Genomic DNA, 18,514 nt, shown 5'->3' with positions numbered 1-18,514 from the left:
ACCCCCCCGATGTCCAACCCCCCACGATGTCCAACCCCCCCCGATGTCCAACCCCCGCCCAATGTCCAACCCCCCCCGATGTCCCCGCCCGATGTCCAACCCCACCCGATGTCTCCCCCCGATGTCCCCCCCCGATGTCCAACCCCACCCGATGTCTCCCCCCGATGTCCAACCCCCCCGATGTCCAAACCCCCCCCGATGTCCCCCCAATGTCCAACCCCCACCGATGTCGCCCCCGATGTCCAACCCCCCCCGATGTCCATACGCCCCCGATGTCCCCCCCGATGTCCAAACCCCCACCAATGTCCAACCCCCCCGATGTCCAACCCCCGATGTCCAACCCCCCCCCGATGTCCAACTAACCCCCGATGTCCAAACCCCCCCAGATGTCCAAACCCCACCCGATGTCCCACCCCGATGTCCAACCCCCCCGATGTCCAACCCCCCCCCGATGTCCAACCCCCCCGATGTCCAACACCCCCCGATGTCCAACCCCCCCCGATGTCCAACCCCCCCGGTGTACAACCCCCCCATGTCCAAACCCCCCCGATGTGCCCCCCCGATGTCCCCCCCAATGTCCAACTACCCCCGATGTCCAACTACCCCCGATGTCCAACCCACCCCCCGATGTCCAACCCCACCGATGTCAAACCCCCCCCATGTCCAACCCCCCCGATGTCCAAACCCCCCGATGTCCAACCCCCCCCGATGTCCAAACCCCCCCCCGATGTCCCCCCCCCGATGTCCAAAGCCCCCGGATGTCCAACTACCCCCGATGTCCCCCCCCCGATGTCCAACCCCCCCCCGATGTCCAAACCCCCCGATGTTCAACCCCCCCGATGTCCAAACCCCCCGATGTCCAACCCCCCCCGATGTCCAACCCCCCCGATGTCCCCCCCGATGTCCAACCCCCCCCCGATGTCCGAACCCCCCGATGTCCAACCCCCCCGATGTCCAACCCCCCCCCGATGTCCACCCCCCCGATGTCCAACCCCGCCCGATGTCCAACCCCCCCCGATATCCGAACCCCCCGATGTCCAAACCCCCCGATGTCCAACCCCCCCCCGATGTCCAACCCCCCCCGATGTCCCCCCCGATGTCCAAACCCCCCCCCGATGTCCAACCCCCCCCGATGTCGCCCCCCGATGTCCAAACCCCCCCGATGTCCAAACCCCACCCGAGGTCCAAACCCCCCCGATGTCCAAACCCCACCCGATGTCCAACCCCCCCCCCCGATGTCCAACCCCCCCCGATGTCCAACCCCCCCCCGATGTCCCCCCTCGATGTCCAAACACCCCGGATGTCCAACCCCCCCCCCGATGTCCAACCCCCCCCGATGTCCAACCCCCCCCCGATGTCCCCCCCGATGTCCAAACAACCCCGATGTCCAACCCCCCCGATGTCCAAACCCCCCCCGATGTCCAACCCCCCCCGATGTCCAACCCCCCCCGATGTCCAAACCCCCCACGATGTCCAACCCCACTCGATGTCTCCCCCCGATGTCCAACCCCCCCCGATGTCCAAACCCCCCCCCGATGTCCCCCCCGATTCCCCCCCGATGTCCAACCCCCACCGATGTCCCCCCGATGTCCATACGCCCCTGATGTCCAACCCCCCCGATGTCCAACCCCCACCGATGTCCAACCCCCGATGTCCAACCCCCCCCGATGTCCAACTAACCCCCGATGTCCAAACCCCCCCCGATGTCCAACCCCCCCCGATGTCCCCCCCTATGTCCAACTAACCCCCGATGTCCAACCCCCCCGATGTCCAAACTCCACCCGATGTCCCCCTTCGATGTCCAACCCACACGATGTCCAACATCCCCCCCCGATGACCAACCCCCCCGATGTCCAACCCCCCCCGATGTCCAAACCCCCGCCGATATCCAACCACCCCCGATGTCCAACCCCCCCCGATGTCTCCCCCCCGATGTCCAACTACCCCCGATGTCCATACGCCCCCGATGTCCCCCCGATGTCCAACTACCCCCGATGTCCAACCCCCACGATTTCCCCCCCCGATGTCCGAACCACCCCGATGTCCAACCCCCCCGATATCCAACCCCCCCACGATGTCCAACCCCCCCCGATGTCCAACCCCCCCCGATGTCCAAACCCCCCCCCGATGTCCAAACCCCCCGATGTCCAACCCCCCCGATGTCGAAACCCCCCCCGATGTCCAACCCCCCCTGATGTCCCACCAATGTCCAAACCCCCCCCGAGGTCCAACTAACCCCCGATGTCCAAACCCCGCCGATGTCCAAACCCCCCCCGATGTCCAACCCCCCCCGATGTCCCCCACGATGTCCCCCCCCGATGTCCAACTACCCCCGATGTTCAACTGCCCCCGATGTCCAAACCCCCCGATGTCCAAACCCCCCGATGTCCAACCCCCCAATGTCCAACCCCCCCCGATGTCCAACTCCCCGGTGTACAACCCCCCCCATGTCCAAACCCCCCCGATGTCCAACCCCCCCCGATGTCCAACCCCCCCCGATGTCCAACCCCCCCCCATGTCCCCCCACGATGTCCAAAGCCCCCGGATGTCCAACTACCCCCGATGTCCCCCCCCGATCTCCAACCCCCCCCGATGTCCAAACCCCCCGATGTCCAACCCCCCCGATGTCCAAACCCCCCCGATGTCCAACCCCCCCCCGATGTCCAACCCCCCCCGATGTCCCCCCCGATGTCCAACCCCCCCCGATGTCCGAACCCCCCGATGTCCAACCCCCCCGATGTCCAACCCCCCCCGATGTCCACCCCCCCCGATGTCCAACCCCACCCGATGTCCAACCCCCCCCTCGATATCCGAACCCCCCGATGTCCAAACCCCCCGATGTCCAACCCCCCCCCCCGATGTCCAACCCCCCCCGATGTCCCCGCCGATGTCCAAACCCCCCCCGATGTCCAACCCCCCCCGATGTCGCCCCCCGATGCCCAACCCCCCCGATGTCCAAACCCCCCCCCGATTTCCCCCCCGATGTCCAACCCCCCCGATGTCCAAACCCCCCCCGATGTCCAACCTCCACCCGATGTCCAAACCCCCCCGATGTCCAAACCCCACCCGATGTCCAACCCCCCCCGATGTCCAACCCCCCCCGATGTCCAACCCCCCCCCGATGTCCCCCCCCGATGTCCAAACACCCCGGATGTCCAACCCCCCCGATGTCCAACCCCCCCCGATGTCCAAACACCCCAGATGTCCAACCCCCCCCCGATGTCCAAACCCCCCCCGATGTCCAACCCCACCCGATGTCCAAACCCCCCACGATGTCCAACCCCACTCGATGTCTCCCCCCGATGTCCAACCCCCCCCGATGTCCAACCCGCCCCCCGATGTCCCCCCCGATTCCCCCCCGATGTCCAACCCCCACCGATGTCCCCCCGATGTCCAACACCCCCCGATGTCCATACGCCCCTGATGTTCAACCCCCCCGATGTCCAACCCCCCCCGATGTCCAACCCCCGATGTCCAACACCCCCCGATGTCCAACTAACCCCCGATGTCCAAACCCCCCCCCCGATGTCCAACCCCCCCGATGTCCCCCCCTATGTCCAACTAACCCCCGATGTCCAACCCCCCCGATGTCCAAACTCCACCCGATGTCCCCCTTCGATGTCCAACCCACCCGATGTCCAACACCCCCCCCGATGACCAACCCCCCCGATGTCCAACCCCCCCCGATGTCCAACCCCCCCCGATGTCCAACCCCCCCCGATGTCCAACCCCCCCGATGTCCAAACCCCCCCCCGATATCCAACCAACCCCGATGTCCAACCCCCCCCGATGTCTCCCCCCGATGTCCAACTACCCCCGATGTCCATACGCCCCCGATGTCCCCCCCGATGTCCAACTGCCCCCGATGTCCAACCCCCACGATGTCCCCCCCCGATGTCCGAACCACCCCGATGTCCAACCCCCCCGATATCCAACCCCCCCACGATGTCCAACCCCCCCCGATGTCCAACCCCCCCCGATGTCCAAACCCCCCCCGATGTCCAAACCCCCCGATGTCCAACCCCCCCGATGTCGAAACCCCCCCCCGATGTCCAACCCCCCCGATGTCCCCCCAATGTCCAAACCCCCCCGATGTCCAACTAACCCCCGATGTCCAAACCCCGCCGATGTCCAAACCCGTCCGATGTCCAACCCCCCCCCGATGTCCCCCCCGATGTCCCCCCCGATGTCTACCTACCCCCGATGTTCAACTACCCCCGATGTCCAAACCCCCCGATGTCCAAACCCCCCGATGTCCAACCCTGCGATGTCCAACCCCGCCCCCGATGTCCCCCCCGATGTCCAACTACCCCGATGTCCCCCCCCCAGATGTCCAACTACCCTCGATGTCCAAACCCCCCGATGTCCAAACCCCCCCGATGTCCAAACCCCCCCCCGATGTCCAAACCCCCCCCGATGTCCACCCCCCCGATGTCCAACCCCCCCCGATGTCCACCCCCCCCGATGTCCAACCCCACCCGATGTCCAACCCCCCCCCGATATCCGAACCCCCCGATGTCCAAACCCCCCGATGTCCAACCCCCCCCGATGTCCAACCCCCCCCGATGTCCAAACCCCCCCCGATGTCCAACCCCCCCCGATGTCGCCCCCCGATGTCCAAACCCCCCCGATGTCCAAACCCCACCCGATGTCCAAACCCCCCCGATGTCCAAACCCCACCCGATGTCCAACCCCCCCCCGATGTCCAACCCCCCCCGATGTCCAACCCCCCCCCGATGTCCCCCCCCGATGTCCAAACACCCCGGATGTCCAACCCCCCCCCCCGATGTCCAACCCCCCCGATGTCCAACCCCCCCCGATGTCCCCCCCCGATGTCCAAACACCCCCGATGTCCAACCCCCCCCGATGTCCAAACCCCCCCCGATGTCCAACCCCCCCGATGTCCAACCCCCCCCGATGTCCAAACCCCCCATGATGTCCAACCCCACTCGATGTCTCCCCCCGATGTCCAACCCCCCCCGATGTCCAAACCCCCCCCCCGATGTCCCCCCCGATTCCCCCCCGATGTCCAACCCCCACCGATGTCCCCCCGATGTCCATACGCCCCTGATGTCCACCCCCCCGATGTCCAACCCCCCCCGATGTCCAACCCCCGATGTCCAACCCCCCCCGATGTCCAACTAACCCCCGATGTCCAAACCCCCCCCGATGTCCAACCCCCCCCGATGTCCCCCCCTATGTCCAACTAACCCCCGATGTCCAACCCCCCCGATGTCCAAACTCCACCCGATGTCCCCCTTCGATGTCCAACCCACACGATGTCCAACATCCCCCCCCGATGACCAACCCCCCCGATGTCCAACCCCCCCCGATGTCCAAACCCCCCCCGATATCCAACCACCCCCGATGTCCAACCCCCCCCGATGTCTCCCCCCGATGTCCAACTACCCCCGATGTCCATACGCCCCCGATGTCCCCCCGATGTCCAACTACCCCCGATGTCCAACCCCCACGATGTCCCCCCCCGATGTCCGAACCACCCCGATGTCCAACCCCCCCGATATCCAACCCCCCCACGATGTCCAACCCCCCCCGATGTCCAACCCCCCCGATGTACAAACCCCCCCCCGATGTCCAAACCCCCCGATGTCCAACCCCCCCGATGTCGAAACCCCCCCCGATGTCCAACCCCCCCTGATGTCCCCCCAATGTCCAAACCCCCCCGATGTCCAACTAACCCCCGATGTCCAAACCCCGCCGATGTCCAAACCCCCCCGATGTCCAACCCCCCCCGATGTCCCCCACGATGTCCCCCCCGATGTCCAACTACCCCCGATGTTCAACTACCCCCGATGTCCAAACCCCCCGATGTCCAAACCCCCCGATGTCCAACCCCCCGATGTCCAACCCCCCCCGATGTCCAACCCCCCGGTGTACAACCCCCACCATGTCCAAACCCCCCCGATGTCCAACCCCCCCCGATGTCCCCCCCAATGTCCAAACCCCCCCCGATGTCCAACGCCCCCCGATGTCCAACCCCCCCCGATGTCCAACCCCCCCCCCCCCCGATGTCCCCCCCCGATGTCCAAAGCCCCCGGATGTCCAACTACCCCCGATGTCCCCCCCCCGATGTCCAACCCCCCCAGATGTCCAACCCCCCCGATGTCCAACCCCCCCGATGTCCAAACCCCCCCGATGTCCAACCCCCCCCCGATGTCCAACCCCCCCCGATGTCCCCCCCGATGTCCAACCCCCCCCGATGTCCGAACCCCCCGATGTCCAACCCCCCCGATGTCCAACCCCCCCCGATGTCCACCCCCCCCCGATGTCCAACCCCACCCGATGTCCAACCCCCCCCCGATATCCGAACCCCCCGATGTCCAAACCCCCCGATGTCCAACCCCCCCCCCGATGTCCAACCCCCCCCGATGTCCCCGCCGATGTCCAAACCCCCCCCGATGTCCAACCCCCCCCGATGTCGCCCCCCGATGTCCAACCCCCCCCGATGTCCAAACCCCCGCCCCGATTTCCCCCCCGATGTCCAACCCCCCCCCCCGATGTCCAACCCCCCCCCGATGTCCCCCCCGATGTCCAAACACCCCGGATGTCCAACCCCCCCGATGTCCAACCCCCCCCCGATGTCCAAACACCCCCGATGTCCAACCCCCCCCGATGTCCAAACCCCCCCCGATGTCCAACCCCCCCCGATGTCCAACCCCCCCCGATGTCCAAACCCCCCACGATGTCCAACCCCACTCGATGTCTCCCCCCGATGTCCAACCCCCCCCGATGTCCAACCCCCCCCCCGATGTCCCCCCCGATTCCCCCCCGATGTCCAACCCCCAACGATGTCCCCCCGATGTCCAACACCCCCCGATGTCCATACGCCCCTGATGTCCAACCCCCCCGATGTCCAACCCCCCCCGATGTCCAATCCCCGATGTCCAACCCCCCCCGATGTCCAACTAACCCCCGATGTCCAAACCCCCCCCGATGTCCAACCCCCCCGATGTCCCCCCCTATGTCCAACTAACCCCCGATGTCCAACCCCCCCGATGTCCAAACTCCACCCGATGTCCCCCTTCGATGTCCAACCCACCCGATGTCCAACACCCCCCCCGATGACCAACCCCCCCGATGTACAACCTCCCCGATGTCCAACCCCCCCCGATGTCCACCCCCCCCCGATGTCCAACCCCCCCCGATGTCCACCCCCCCCGATGTCCAACCCCACCCGATGTCCAACCCCCCCCCGATATCCGAACCCCCCGATGTCCCCCCCGATGTCCAAACCCCCCCCGATGTCCAACCCCCCCCGATGTCGCCCCCCGATGTCCAAACCCCCCCGATGTCCAAATCCCACCCGATGTCCAAACCCCCCCGATGTCCAAACCCCACCCGATGTCCAACCCCCCCCCCCGATGTCCAACCCCCCCCGATGTCCAACCCCCCCCCGATGTCCCCCCCCGATGTCCAAACACCCCCGATGTCCAACCCCCCCCGATGTCCAAACCCCCCCCGATGTCCAACCCCCCCGATGTCCAACCCCCCCCGATGTCCAAACCCCCCACGATGTCCAACCCCACTCGATGTCTCCCCCCGATGTCCAACCCCCCCCGATGTCCAAACCCCCCCCCCGATGTCCCCCCCGATTCCCCCCCGATGTCCAACCCCCACCGATGTCCCCCCGATGTCCATACGCCCCTGATGTCCAACCCCCCGATGTCCAACCCCCCCCGATGTCCAACCCCCGATGTCCAACTCCCCCCGATGTCCAACTAACCCCCGATGTCCAAACCCCCCCCCATGTCCAACCCCCCCGATGTCCCCCCCTATGTCCAACTAACCCCCGATGTCCAACCCCCCCGATGTCCAAACTCCACCCGATGTCCCCCTTCGATGTCCAACCCACACGATGTCCAACATCCCCCCCCGATGACCAACCCCCCCGATGTCCAACCCCCCCCCGATGTCCAACTCCCCCGATATCCAACCACCCCCGATGTCCAACCCCCCCCGATGTCTCCCCCCGATGTCCAACTACCCCCGATGTCCATACGCCCCCGATGTCCCCCCGATGTCCAACTACCCCCGATGTCCAACCCCCACGATGTCCCCCCCCGATGTCCGAACCACCCCGATGTCCAACCCCCCCGATATCCAACCCCCCCACGATGTCCAACCCCCCCCGATGTCCAACCCCCCCGATGTCCAAACCCCCCCCCGATGTCCAAACCCCCCGATGTCCAACCCCCCGATGTCGAAACCCCCCACGATGTCCAACCCCCCCTGATGTTCCCCCAATGTCCAAACCCCCCCGATGTCCAACTAACCCCCGATGTCCAAACCCCGCCGATGTCCAAACCCCACCCGATGTCCAACCCCCCCCCGATGTCCCCCACGATGTCCCCCCCGATGTCCAACTACCCCCGATGTTCAACTACCCCCGATGTCCAAACCCCCCGATGTCCAAATCCCCCGATGTCCAACCCCCCGATGTCCAACCCCCCCCGATGTCCAACCCCCCAGTGTACAACCCCCACCATGTACAAACCCCCCCGATGTCCAACCCCCCCCCGATGTCCCCCCCAATGTCCAAACCCCCCCGATGTCCAACCCCCCCCGATGTCCAACCCCCCCCGATGTCCAACCCCCCCCCCCGATGTCCCCCCCCGATGTCCAAAGCCCCCGGATGTCCAACTACCCCCGATGTCCCCCCCCCGATGTCCAACCCCCCCCGATGCCCAAACCCCCCGATGTCCAACCCCCCCGATGTCCAAACCCCCCCGATGTCCAACCCCCCCCGATGTCCAACCCCCCCCGATGTCCCCCCCGATGTCCAACCCCCCCCGATGTCCGAACCCCCCCGATGTCTAACCCCCCCGATGTCCAACCCCCCCCGATGTCCACCCCCCCCCGATGTCCAACCCCACCCGATGTCCAACCCCCCCCCTGATATCCGAACCCCCCGATGTCCAAACCCCCCGATGTCCAACCCCCCCCCGATGTCCAACCCCCCCCGATGTCCCCGCCGATGTCCAAACCCCCCCCGATGTCCAACCCCCCCCGATGTCGCCCCCCGATGTCCAACCCCCCCCGATGTCCAAACCCCCCTCCGATTTCCCCCCCGATGTCCAACCCCCCCGATGTCCAAACCCCCCCCGATGTCCAAACCCCACCCGATGTCCAAACCCCCCCGATGTCCAAACCCCACCCGATGTCCAACCCCCCCCGATGTCCAACCCCCCCCGATGTCCAACCCCCCCCCGATGTCCCCCCCGATGTCCAAACACCCCGGATGTCCAACCCCCCCGATGTCCAACCCCCCCCCGATGTCCAAACACCCCCGATGTCCAACCCCCCCCCGATGTCCAAACCCCCCCCGATGTCCAACCCCCCCCGATGTCCAACCCCCCCCGATGTCCAAACCCCCCACGATGTCCAACCCCACTCGATGTCTCCCCCCGATGTCCAACCCCCCCCGATGTCCAACCCCCCCCCGATGTCCCCCCCGATTCCCCCCCGATGTCCAACCCCCACCGATGTCCCCCCGATGTCCAACACCCCCCGATGTCCATACGCCCCTGATGTCCAACCCCCCCGATGTCCAACCCCCCCCGATGTCCAACCCCCGATGTCCAACCCCCCCCCAATGTCCAACTAACCCCCGATGTCCAAACCCCCCCCGATGTCCAACCCCCCCGATGTCCCCCCTATGTCCAACTAACCCCCGATGTCCAACCCCCCCGATGTCCAAACTCCACCCGATGTCCCCCTTCGATGTCCAACCCACCCGATGTCCAACACCCCCCCCGATGACCAACCCCCCCGATGTCCAACCTCCCCCGATGTCCAATCCCCCCCGATGTCCAACCCCCCCCGATGTCCAAACCCCCCATGTCCAAACCCCCCCCCGGTATCCAACCACCCCCGATGTCCAACCCCCCCCGATGTCTCCCCCCGATGTCCAACTACCCCCGATGTCCATACGCCCCCGATGTCCCCCCCGATGTCCAACTACCCCCGATGTCCAACCCCCACGATGTCCCCCCCCGATGTCCGAACCACCCCGATGTCCAACCCCCCCGATATCCAACCCCCCCACGATGTCCAACCCCCCCGATGTCCAACCCCCCCCGATGTCCAAACCCCCCCCTGATGTCCAAACCCCCCGATGTCCAACCCCCCCGATGTCGAAACCCCCCCCCGATGTCCAACCCCCCCCGATGTCCCCCCAATGTCCAAACCCCCCCGATGTCCAACTAACCCCCGATGTCCAAACCCCGCCGATGTCCAAACCCCCCGATGTCCAACCCCCCCCCGATGTCCCCCCCGATGTCCCCCCCGATGTCCAACTACCCCCGATGTTCAACTACCCCCGATGTCCAAACCCCCCGATGTCCAAACCCCCGATGTCCAACCCTGCGATGTCCAACCCCGCCCCCGATGTCCCCCCCGATGTCCAACTACCCCCGATGTCCCCCCCCCAGATGTCCAACTACCCTCGATGTCCAAACCCCCCGATGTCCAAACCCCCCCGATGTCCAAACCCCCCCCCGATGTCCAAACCCCCCCCGATGTCCAACCGCCCCCGATGTCCAACCCCTCCCGATGTCCAACCCCCCCGATGTCCAACCCCCGCTCGATGTCCAACCCCCCCCGATGTCCCCGCCCGATGTCCAACCCCCCCCGATGTCCCCGCCCGATGTCCAACCCCACCCGATGTCCCCCCCCGATGTCTCCCCCCGATGTCCAACCCCCCCCGATGTCGCCCCCGATGTCCAACCCCCCCCGATGTCCATACGCCCCCGATGTCCCCCCCGATGTCCAAACCCCCACCGATGTCCAACCCCCCCGATGTCCAACCCCCGATGTCCAACCCCCCCCGATGTCCAACTAACCCCGATGTCCAAACCCCCCCCCGATGTCCAAACCCCCCCCGATGTCCAACCCCCCCGATGTCCCCCCTATGTCCAACTAACCCCCGATGTCCAACCCCCCCGATGTCCAAACTCCACCCGATGTCCCCCTTCGATGTCCAACCCACCCGATGTCCAACACCCCCCCCGATGACCAACCCCCCCGATGTCCAACCTCCCCCGATGTCCAATCCCCCCCGATGTCCAACCCCCCCCGATGTCCAAACCCCCCATGTCCAAACCCCCCCCCGGTATCCAACCACCCCCGATGTCCAACCCCCCCCGATGTCTCCCCCCGATGTCCAACTACCCCCGATGTCCATACGCCCCCGATGTCCCCCCCGATGTCCAACTACCCCCGATGTCCAACCCCCACGATGTCCCCCCCCGATGTCCGAACCACCCCGATGTCCAACCCCCCCGATATCCAACCCCCCCACGATGTCCAACCCCCCCGATGTCCAACCCCCCCCGATGTCCAAACCCCCCCCTGATGTCCAAACCCCCCGATGTCCAACCCCCCCGATGTCGAAACCCCCCCCCGATGTCCAACCCCCCCCGATGTCCCCCCAATGTCCAAACCCCCCCGATGTCCAACTAACCCCCGATGTCCAAACCCCGCCGATGTCCAAACCCCCCGATGTCCAACCCCCCCCCGATGTCCCCCCCGATGTCCCCCCCGATGTCCAACTACCCCCGATGTTCAACTACCCCCGATGTCCAAACCCCCCGATGTCCAAACCCCCGATGTCCAACCCTGCGATGTCCAACCCCGCCCCCGATGTCCCCCCCGATGTCCAACTACCCCCGATGTCCCCCCCCCAGATGTCCAACTACCCTCGATGTCCAAACCCCCCGATGTCCAAACCCCCCCGATGTCCAAACCCCCCCCCGATGTCCAAACCCCCCCCGATGTCCAACCGCCCCCGATGTCCAACCCCTCCCGATGTCCAACCCCCCCGATGTCCAACCCCCGCTCGATGTCCAACCCCCCCCGATGTCCCCGCCCGATGTCCAACCCCCCCCGATGTCCCCGCCCGATGTCCAACCCCACCCGATGTCCCCCCCCGATGTCTCCCCCCGATGTCCAACCCCCCCCGATGTCGCCCCCGATGTCCAACCCCCCCCGATGTCCATACGCCCCCGATGTCCCCCCCGATGTCCAAACCCCCACCGATGTCCAACCCCCCCGATGTCCAACCCCCGATGTCCAACCCCCCCCGATGTCCAACTAACCCCGATGTCCAAACCCCCCCCCGATGTCCAAACCCCACCCGATGTCCCACCCCGATGTACAACCCCCCTGATGTCCAACCCCCCCCGATGTCCAACCCCCCCGATGTCCAACACCCCCCCGATGTCCAACCCCCCCCGATGTCCAACCCCCCCGGTGTACAACCCCCCCATGTCCAAACCCCCCCGATGTCCCCCCCGATGTCCCCCCCCCAATGTCCAACTACCCCCGATGTCCAACCCCCCCGATGTCCGAACCACCCTGATGTCCAACCCCCCCCCCGATGTCCAACCCCCTCCGATGTCCAAAACCCCCGATGTCCAACCCCCCCCCGATGTCCAACCCCACCGATGTCAAACCCCCCCCGATGTCCCCCCCAATGTCCAAACCCCCCCGATGTCCAACTACCCCCGATGTCCAACCCCCCCGATGTCCGAACCACCCTGATGTCCAACCCCCCCCCCGATGTCCAACCCCCTCCGATGTCCAAAAGCCCCGATGTCCAACCCCCCCCGATGTCCAACCCCACCGATGTCAAACCCCCCCCGATGTCCCCCCCAATGTCCAAACCCCCCCGATGTCCAACCACCCCCGATGTCCAACCCCCCCCCGATGTCCAAACCCCCCGATGTCCAACCCCCCCCGATGTCCCCCCCAATGTCCAAACCCCCCCGATGTCCAACCCCCCCCCGATGTCCAACCCCCCCCGATGTCCAACCCCCCCCCCGATGTCCCCCCCGTTGTCCAAAGCCCCCGGATGTCCAACTACCCCCGATGTCCCCCCCCTATGTCCAACCCCCCCCCCGATATCCAAACCCCCCGATGTCCAACCCCCCCGATGTCCAAACCCCCCGATGTCCAACCCCCCCGATGTCCAACCCCCCCCGATGTCCCCCCACGATGTCCAACCCCTCCCGATGTCCCTCCCCGATGTCCAACCCCCCCCGATGTCCCCACCCCGATGTCCCCCCTAATGTCCAACCACCACCGATGTCCCCCCCCGATGTCCGAACCCCCCGATGTCCAACCCCCCCGATTTCCAAACACCCCCCGATGTCCGAACCCTCCCGATGTCCAACCGCCCCCGATGTGCCCCCCCGACGTCCAACCCCCCGATGTCCAAACTCCCCCCGACGTCCAACCCCCCGGTGTCCAACCCCCCCGATGTCCATACGCCCCCGATGTCCATCCCCCGATGTCCATACGCCCCCGATGTCCAACCCCCCCCGATGTCCAACCCCCGATGTCCAACCCCCCCCCGATGTCCAACTAACCCCCGATGTCCAAACCCCACCCGATGTCCCACCCGATGTCCCCCCCCGATGTCCCCCCCAATGTCCAACTACCCCCGATGTCCATACGCCCCCGATGTCCCCCCCCGATGTCCAACTACCCCCGATGTCCAACCCCCCCGATGTCCGAACCACCCTGATGTCCAACCCCCCCCCCCGATGTCCAACCCCCTCCGATGTCCAAAACCCCCGATGTCCAACCCCCCCCGATGTCCAACCCCCCGATGTCAAACCCTCCCATGTCCAACCCCCCCCGATGTCCAAACCCCCCGATGTCCAACCCCCCCCGATGTCCCCCCCAATGTCTAAACCCCCCCGATGTCCAACCCCCCCCGATGTCCAACCCCCCCCGATGTCCAACCCCCCCCGATGTCCCCCCAGATGTCCAAAGCCCCCGGATGTCCAACTACCCCCGATGTCCCCCCCCCGATGTCCAACCCCCCCGATGTCCAACCCCCCCCCGATGTCCCCCCAGATGTCCAACCCCCCCGATGTCCAAACCCCCCGATGTCCAACCCCCCCGATGTCCCACCCGATGTCCAACCCCCCCCGATGTCCGAACCCCCCGATGTCCTACCCCCCCGATGTCCAACCCAACCCGATGTCCAACCCCCCCCGATATCCGAACCCCCCGATGTCCAAACCCCTCGATGTCCAACCCCCCCCGATGTCCAAACCCCCCCCGATTTCCCCCCCGATGTCCAACCCCCCCCGATGTCCAAACCCCCCCCCGATGTCCAAACCCCACCCGATGTCCAAACCCCCCCAATGTCCAAACCCCACCCGATGTCCAACCCCCCCCGATGTCCAACCCCCCCCGATGTCCAACCCCCCCCGATGTCCAACCCCCCCGATGTCCAAACTCCACCCGATGTCCAACCCCCCCGATGTCCAAACCCCCCCCGATGTCCAACCCCCCCCCGATGTCCAACCCCCCCCCGATGTCCCCCACGATGTCCAAACACCCCCGATGTCCAACCCCCCCGATGTCCAAACCCCCCCGATGTCCAACCCCCCCCGATGTCCAACCCCCCCCGATGTCCAACCCCACTCGATGTCTCCCCCCGATGTCCAACCCCCCCCGATGTCCAAACCCCCCCCCGATGTCCCCCCCGATTCCCCCCGATGTCCAACCCCCACCGATGTCCCCCCGATGTCCAACACCCCCCGATGTCCATACGCCCCTGATATCCAACACCCCCGATGTCCAACCCCCCCGATGTCCAACCCCCGATGTCCAACCCCCCCCGATGTCCAACTAACCCCCGATGTCCAAACCCCCCCCCGATGTCCAACCCCCCCGATGTCCCCCGCTATGTCCAACTAACCCCCGATGTCCAACCCCCCCCGATGTCCAAACTCCACCCGATGTCCCCCTTCGATGTCCAACCCACCCGATGTCCAACACCCCCCCCCGATGACCAACCCCCCCGATGTCCAACCCCCCCGATGTCCAAACCCCCCCCGATATCCAACCACCCCCGATGTCCAACCCCCCCCGATGTCTCCCCCCGATGTCCAACTACCCCCGATGTCCATACGCCCCCGATGTCCCCGCCGATGTCCAACTACCCCCGATGTCCAACCCCCACGATGTCCCCCCCCGATGTCCGAACCACCCCGATGTCCAATCCCCCCCCGATGTCCAAACCCCCCCGATGTCCAACCCCCCCGATGTCGAAACCCCCCCCCGATGTCCAACCCCCCCCGATGTCCCCCCAATGTCCAAACCCCCCCGATGTCCAACTAACCCCCGATGTCGAAACCCCGCCGATGTCCAAACCCCCCCCGATGTCCAACCCCCCCCCGATGTCCCCCCCGATGTCCCCCCCGATGTCCAACTACCCCCGATGTTCAACTACCCCCGATGTCCAAACCCCCCGATGTCCAAACCCCCCGATGTCCAACCCCCCGATGTCCAACCCCGCCCCCGATGTCCCCCCCGATGTCCAACTACCCCCGATGTCCCCCCCCAGATGTCCAACTACCCTCGATGTCCAAACCCCCCGATGTCCAAACCCCCCCGATGTCCAAACCCCCCCCGATGTCCAAACCCCCCCCGATGTCCAACCCCCCCGATGTCCAACCCCCCCCGATGTCCAACCCCCGCCCAATGTCCAACCCCCCCCGATGTCCCCGCCCGATGTCCAACCCCACCCGATGTCTCCCCCCGATGTCCAACCCCACCCGATGTCTCCCCCCGATGTCCAACCCCCCCCGATGTCCAAACCCCCCCGATGTCCCCCCAATGTCCAACCCCCACCGATGTCGCCCCCGATGTCCAACCCCCCCGATGTCCATACGCCCCCGATGTCCCCCCCGATGTCCAAACCCCCACCGATGTCCAACCCCCCCGATGTCCAACCCCCGATGTCCAACCCCCCCCCGATGTCCAACTAACCCCCGATGTCCAAACCCCCCCCGATGTCCAAACCCCACCCGATGTCCCACCGCGATGTCCAACCCCCCCGATGTCCAACCCCCCTCCCGATGTCCAACCCCCCCGATGTCCAACAACCCCCCGATGTCCAACCCCCCCCGATGTCCAACCCCCCCGGTGTACAACCCCCCCCATGTCCAAACACCCCCCCGATGTCCCCCCCCGATATCCCCCCCAATGTCCAACTACCCCCGATGTCCATACGCCCCCGATGTCCCCCCCCGATGTCCAACTACCCCCGATGTCCAACCCCCCCCGATGTCCGAACCACCCTGATGTCCAACCCCCCCCGATGTCCAAACGCCTCCGATGTCCAAAACCCCCGATGTCCAACCCCCCCCCGATGTCCAACCCCACCGATGTCAAACCCCCCCCGATGTCCCCCCAAATGTCCAAACCCCCCCGATGTCCAACCCCCCCCGATGTCCCCCCCGATGTCCAAAGCCCCCGGATGTCCAACTACCCCCGATGTCCCCCCCCCGATGTCCAACCCCCCCCGATGTACAAACCCCCCGATGTCCAACCCCCCCAATGTCCAAACCCCCCGATGTCCAACCCCCCCCGATGTCCCCCCCCGATGTCCAACCCACCCCCGATGTCCCCACCCCGATGTCCCCCCTAATGTCCAACCACCACCGATGTCCCCCCCCGATGTCCGAACCCCCCGATGTCCAACCCCCCCGATTTCCAAACACACCCGGTGTCCGAACCCTCCCGACGTCCAACCCCCCGATGTCCAAACGCCCCCCCCGATATCCCCCCCGACGTCCAAACCCCCGATGTCCAACCCCCCCCGATGTCCATACGCCCCCGATGTCCCCCCCGATGTCCATACGCCCCCGATGTCCAACCCCCCCCTATGTCCAACCCCCGATGTCCAACCCCCCCCCCGATGTCCAACTAACCCCCGATGTCCAAACCCCAGCCGATGTCCCCCCCGATGTCCAACCCCCCCGATGTCCAACCCCCCCGGTGTACAACCCCCCCATGTCCAAACCCCCCCGATGTCCCCCCCCGATGTCCCCCCCCAATGTCCAACTACCCCCGATGTCCATACGCCCCCGATGTCCCCCCCCGATGTCCAACTACCCCCGATGTCTAACCCCCCCCGATGTCCGAACCACCCTGATGTCCAACCCCCCCCCGATGTCCAACCCCCTCTGATGTCCAAAACCCCCGATGTCCAACCCCCTCCCGATGTCCAACCCCCCCGATGTCAAACCCTCCCATGTCCAACCCCCCCCGATGTCCAAACCCCCCGATGTCCAACCCCCCCCCGATGTCCCCCCCAATGTCCAAACCCCCCCGATGTCCAACCACCCCCGATGTCCAACCCCCCCCGATGTCCAACCCCCCCCCGATGTCCCCCCAGATGTCCAAAGCCCCCAGATGTCCAACTACCCCCGATTTCCCCCCCCCGATGTCCAACCCCCCCCGATGTCCCCCCAGATGTCCAAAGCCCCCGGATGTCCAACTACCCCCGATGTCTCCCACCCGATGTCCAAACCCCCCGATGTCCAACACCCCCGATGTCCCAACCCCCCGATGTCCAAACCCCCCGATGTCCAACCCCCCCACGATGTCCAACCCCCCCCGATGTCCGAACCCCCCGATGTCCAAGCCCCCCGATTTCCAAACACCCCCCGATGTCCGAACCCTCCCGATGTCCAACCGCCCCCGATGTACCCCCACGACGTCCAACCCCCCGATGTCCAAACGCCCCCCTGATATCCCCCCCCGACGTCCAACCCCCCCCGATGTCCAACCCCCCCGATGTCCATACGCCCCCGGTGTCCATACGCCCCCGATGTCCAACCCCCCCCGATGTCCAACCCCCGATGTCCAACCCCCCCCTGATGTCCAACTAACCCCCGATGTCCAAACCCCACCCGATGTCCAACCCCCCCCGATGTCCCCCCCCGATGTCCAACCCCCCTGATGTCCAACCCCCCCGATGTCCAACTAACCCCCGATGTCCAAACCCCCCGATGTCCAACCCCCCCGATGTCCAACCCCCCCCCGATGTCCCCCCCGATGTCCAAACCCCCCGATGTCCACCCCCCGATGTCCAACCCCACCCGATGTCCCCCCGATGTCCAACCCCCCCCGATGTCCACCCACCCGATGTCCAACCCCACCCGATGTCCAACCCCCCCGATGTCCAACCCCCCCCCCGATGTCCAACCCCCCCTGATGTCCAAAACCCCGATGTCCATACGCCCCCGATGTCCCCCCCGATGTCCAAACCCCCCCCGATGTCCAACCCCCCCTGATGCCGCCCCCGATGTCCAACCCCCCCCGATGTCCAAACCCCCCCCGATGCCCAAACCCCACCCGATGTCCAAAACCCCCCGATGTTCAAACCCCACCAGATGTCCATCCCCCCCCCTGATGTCCAACCCACCCCCCGATGTCCAACCCCCCCCCGATTTCCCCCCCCGATGTCCAAACCCCCCGGATGTCCAACTACCCCCGATGCCCCCCCCGATGTCCAACCCCCCCCCGATGTCCAAACCCCCCCCGATGTCCAAACCCCCCCCCGATGTGCAAACCCCCTCGATGTCCAAACCCCCCCCGATGTCCAAACCCCCCCCGATGTCCAACCACCCCGATGTCCAAACCCCCCCGATGTCCAAACCCCCCCCCGATGTGCAAACCCCCCCGATGT

Source organism: Scyliorhinus torazame, chromosome 3, assembly GCF_047496885.1.
Source record: "Scyliorhinus torazame isolate Kashiwa2021f chromosome 3, sScyTor2.1, whole genome shotgun sequence".
Taxonomy (NCBI): domain Eukaryota; kingdom Metazoa; phylum Chordata; class Chondrichthyes; order Carcharhiniformes; family Scyliorhinidae; genus Scyliorhinus; species Scyliorhinus torazame.
The sequence above is the reverse complement of the archived record's forward strand: the minus strand, read 5'-3'. Positions refer to the sequence as shown.